Here is a 5,500-nt window from a genome sequence, read left to right as displayed (position 1 = left end):
GATACCAAATGATAACTTTACGAAAAGGTTTGGAAGTATTTATCAAAGCTACATACTCTCCTGCCCTACGGCCCAGCAATTCCACTGCTAAGTATATTCTCCAAAGTAATGAGATCTTGCGCCCACCAAGAGGCGTGCCTAAGAATATTCATGGCATCTTTTTTCAAAATAGCCAGAAACTGAAAACACCCAACGTCCGTTGATAGGAGAAGCGTAAGTCATGGTGGTATATTCGTTTGATAAAATACTACAACTAAAAATGGGGAAAACACCTGCTGTGTTAAAGAGAAAGGGCAGTTCTCTTGAACATAATGTTGAACAAAAACAATTCAAACACAGATGACTCTGGATTGCGTGATTCCAGTTGCATGAAGTTCAAGAACAGGCAGAGCCCTCTATGCTGACGGCAGCCATTAGAGGATCACGTATGCAGGAAAGGCATTCGGGGGGAAGGAGATATTCGTGCAGTTTGTGTTATCATCAAACAAGAAATGAATAAATAAATGAAAACAAAAAAGATCACACACGTGAAGGACTGAATGTTCGTGTCCCACCAAAACTCATGTGTTGAAGTCTCACGCCCAGTGTGATGGTATCTGGAGGTGGGACCTTTGGGAGGGCGTTAGGTTTAGATGAGGTCACAAGGGTGGGGCCCCCCTGACGGGATTAGTGCCCTCAGGAGAGGAGACGGAGAGGACATGGTGAGAGGAGGCTGGCTGCAGCCCCAGGAGGGAGTCCTCACCAGAACCCCACCATGTTGGCCCCCGATCTCCGGCTTCCATGTTAGTCAATAGGAGATTTTATATATATATATATATATATATATATATATATATCGTCACGTATGTGGTATACATGACATATCGTGAGGAATTGGCCCATGTGACTATGAAGTCTGAGGGGTCAATCCCACGATCTGCGAGCTGGAGGCCCAAGAAAGCCATGGTGGTGGGGCACCTGGGTGGCTCAGTCGGTTAAGCAGCTGTCTTCAGCTCAGGTCATGATCCCAGGGTCCTGGGTTCGAGTCCTACATTGGGCTCTTCGCTCAGTCGGGAGCCTGCTTCTCCCTCTGCCTGCCGCTCCCCCTGCTTGTGCTCTCTCTCTCTCTGACAAATAAATAAATAAATAAAATATTAAAAAAGAAAGAAAGAAAGAAGAAAGCAAGCAAGCCCAAGGTGTGCAGCACCAGGCTGAGCCCCAAAGCCCAGGAACCAGGGGCACCAATGACCAAGGGCCAGAGAAAATGGACGTCCCAGCTCAAGCAGAGAGAGAAAGAATGTACCCATCCTCTGCTCTTTTGTTCTCTTTGGGGCCTCAAGGGCTTGGACAATGCCCCCCCTGCACTGGGGAGGGCGCTCTTCTTTACTCAGTCGGCCCATTGCAATGCTGCTCTCCTCTGGAAAGGCCCTCACAGACGTACCCAGAAAGAACGTCTTAGCAGGCATCTGGGCCTCCCAGGGGCCCAGTCAAGGTGACGCAGGGAATTAACCGTAATAACCCAGCAGGAAAATGGCAAAGCCAAGCATCAACCCAGACGTTTCGTTTACAGCGACTACCCCATACTCACTTGCCCAAAGAGGGTTCTGGAGACCTGGCTCCCAGCTCCTCTAGGACAACGCCAAGAGCCAGCGCACTGTTGACACGTCTCGCTAGATAATGTCCTGTGGTGGGCGGTCCTGTGCCTGTAGGATGTCCAGCAGCATCCCCGGCCCCTACACGGTAATGCCCATCGCCACCCCCCACCCAACTGTGACACCCAAAAATGTCCCAGACATCGTCAAGTGTCTCCCGAGGGCAAAAGCCCCTGCTGTTCTGGGGGTTGGCACATAGCTGGGGACTCGATGCCAGAAAGGGTTGATAATTAAAACAACGCTAATAAATACAACAGTAACAGTGCCTATAAAAACAACGATAATTTCGATAATCACAACCATGACAAGGCCGCTCGCAGAAGCAGAAATAGGAGCACACGTAATCGCACGACGCAGCAGTAGCGGCTATAAACGGCGTGATGTGGACAGAGACGGTGGAGGCGCCAGTGTCCCGCCACCCAAAGTACCACTCCGTGTCACCTCCCTTCATGAAGGCCACCTCTCCAATGTCCCAGAGGAAAGGCCTGATAGCACATCTCATACACCCAAACGGCTCAGATGGAGAGCAAAGTCTGTGCGCAGAGAAGACCACGCAACTGTCTGGGCCCGCGGGCAAGCCGCCCACACGGCCTTGACCATGAACGGGAACATGACGAAGGTGGGCTGTGAGGGGCGCCCAGGCTGGGCCGGGAGGGGCCTTGGAGACCCGTCCTTCGTTGGTGGCTGTGGAGACTGAGCCTCCCTGACGCACTGGCTTCTCCACACCTTGCCTCCGAGGGCAAGGAGAGGAGGGGGTCTCTCCTTAAGACTCAAACTCCCTCAGCCCTCTCCTTCCCTGGGATGACCCCACGTCCCCCATGTGTCGCCTCAAATCCTCCAGTGGCTCTATGCACACCATGCCTGAGTCCCCAGCCCAGGCCCTCAAAGGCTGGCCTGGTGGCATCTGGACAGATGCATTGGGGTCCCTGAGGGCGGAGGGAAGAGGCAGCCCAGGTGGGCTGAAAGTGGAGGGAGGTGGCTTGCCAAGACTGCCAGGTGCCAGGCAAGGCCTGTCCCCAAGTGCAGAAGCAGGTGGGCCACAGCCCCAGAGCACAGCCCGATGACAAGGAGGGCCCCCACCTTTCCGCCTGGGCCAAGAAATGGGGAGGAGGAAAGAGTGAGCAAGAAGGGCTCTGACCTCTAGTTCTGGAATCCTCACCCCACAAACACTCACCCCTCCACCTGGGAAACAAGACCCAGGACCGGGACCACAAAGGTTCAGACGCAGCAGCGGGGATGCAGTCTTCCCAGGGGCCCCAAGCCCTCTGTGTCTCCCTCCCGTGTCCGGCCCTGCCTCCCTGCTCTACATGCATGCACACATGCGCACACAGCACGTACATCACATACATGCACGTACACTGCACATACATCACAGACATGCACGCACACGGCATATACATCACACGTGTACGCATACCACATACATCACGCGTGTACACGCACACACCACATACATCACATGTGTGCACGCACACAGCACGTACATCACACGTGTGCACGCACACAGCACGTACATCACATACATGCACGCACGCGGCATATACATCACACGTGTACACACACAACACATACATCACACGTGTACGCACACCACATACATCACGCGTGTGCACACACGGCACATGCATCACATGTACATACATCACACGTGTGCACGCACACAGCACGTACATCACATGTGCGCGCACACGGCACATAATCACACACGTGCATGCACACGGCATATACATCACACGTGTACACGCACACAACACATACATCACACGTGCGTGCACACAGCACATACATCACATGTGTACACACAGCACATGCATCACATGTACATACATCACACGTGTGCACACACAGCACGTACATCACATACATGCACACACACGGCATATACATCACACTGCACATGCATCACACGTGTACATGCATCACACGCGTGCACGCACGCACCACATACACACACGTACACCACACATACCGCACTTGCAGGCACATGCACGTGTGCACACACACCACAAACACACACCACACTGAGACACGCACACGTCCACACTTTCACACGCACTCCCACGCCAGATGGACACAGACACAATGCACACACACGCCCTCACCCCGGGCTTGTGGGTGCGACAGAGAGGAGGCACCTTGCAGTCCACACTGCAGACGACTGAAGGTCAGACGACGCTATCCTGCTCTTTTCGAAAGGAACGAAGGAAGCCTCTGTCCTTTGAGCCAGCCTGGGAGCAGCCTCCCCCCAGGTGGCTGTGCTGTCCCCTCCTTTTCCCAACATCCCCAGGGAGGCCCAGAGAGGAGCTCCTGCCTGAGGCAGAGGGGAGAACGCTCTCCGGCCGTTCCTGGGCCTCTGTGTCTGGGTCCTCCTATGGCTCCACTCAGGCTGCTGTCTGGCTTCCCCAGGCCCGGGCCCTTCCCGGCCTGCTCCCTCGTGTCCAGGGGGACGACCTGCAGCCGGAGATGGGTGTCCCTCTGCCGCGGTATATGGGGCGCAGGCAGTGAGAGCCCATTTGGACTTCCAATTACCTGGCAGGGGAGAGGGGCCGGCGGCACCAGCGAGGAGGGGGCTCCCGTGTGGGAGAGGGGTAAGGAGGCAGGGGGAGGGGGCCAGGTCCGCGGCGGTGCAGCTGGGCGGGGGTGAGGACGGCGGGGTCCCAGGAGGGAGTCTGCTTCTCACAACGTGGCTCCCAGACAAGCCTGATGGCGTCCGGCACACGCACCAGACGGCAGGTCCCAGGCCTGACTCCACTTGGCAGGGCCATGTTGTGTCGCGGGCAACGCTGTGGTCATCTAAAATGAGGTACACGGAGGCGGACCGGGAGGCCCCAGGGCCCCCTCTTCTCGGCCTGACCCTCGACGGCCCAAAGTGACCCCGGAGGGCCCCACGGACAGCGCCCTGTGGCACAGCTGCTGCTCCCAGGCCCGCCGCCTGTTTGCATGGTTGCTAGGAGGTTTCCATGGCGACCGATAAGGGATGATGGAGGCCTGGCAGCTTCACGCATCCCCCTCCGCTGGTGGGAGCTGGGCCCCCGCAGCCCCTCCTGGGATTGGCCGCCCGCGCAGGGGCTGGGGCGGGGTGGGGGTGGTGCTGGACCCCTGCAGACCCGTCAGAAGCCAACACATCAGGAACCCTGGAGGAGCAGGGGCAGAATGAGGTGGGGGCAGCAGGAAGGGAGTGGGCTCCAGGCAGTGGCTGGGGCGTGGAGCCCCTCAAGGCAGCCCTGCTTCACTGAGGGCTTGCCATGTGTCAGCTCATCCAGCCGGCCCCTGGGCCTTGTGATAGGGTAGCTGGTTCCCCCCACCCCCCAGCCACAGATGAGGAAATGGGGGAAGCAGCCTGGTCCAAGCTGAGCTCCTTGGTCTGTCACCAGTGTGCCCAGTGCTGGGGGGGGGCCAGGAGCCTCTTCTCCTGACTGCTCATCCTCCAGGGCTGTGCTTGGACCACCTCCATCTGACAGCAAGCAGACCCAGACACATAGAGACCAAGGGTCTGCTCTCAGGTCACACAGCGTAATAGGGACGGCCAAGCAGGAGAGGAGTGGGGAGAGCTGTCTGGCCGCAGCCGAAACACCTGGTCCTGAGACGCAGGCCTGTCCAGGGAGTTGCAGCCTGGGGGACACCCCGACGTAGACGGGGACCACGGAAAATCGGAAAGTCGTGTAATGAAATACCTAGGAAACAGAACCGGGTGGGAGAGCAGTGTGCAGGGGACGCAGCCGCTGCCCGGGGTGGGACAGAGAAAGCTGAGCCTATCCTCAGTCCCTGGGGTGAAGACCATGCTCCCCAGGGCTGGGGTGTAGGCAGTGTCCCCCGTGCTCCCCAGGGCCGGGGTGTAGGCAGTGTCCCCCGTGCTCCCCAGGGCCGGG

This window comes from Mirounga leonina, unplaced genomic scaffold (genome assembly GCF_011800145.1).
Source record: "Mirounga leonina isolate KUSES-001 unplaced genomic scaffold, KU_Mleo_1.0 Mir_418, whole genome shotgun sequence".
NCBI classification, from domain to species: Eukaryota; Metazoa; Chordata; class Mammalia; order Carnivora; family Phocidae; genus Mirounga; species Mirounga leonina.
This window is presented reverse-complemented; position numbering follows the sequence as displayed.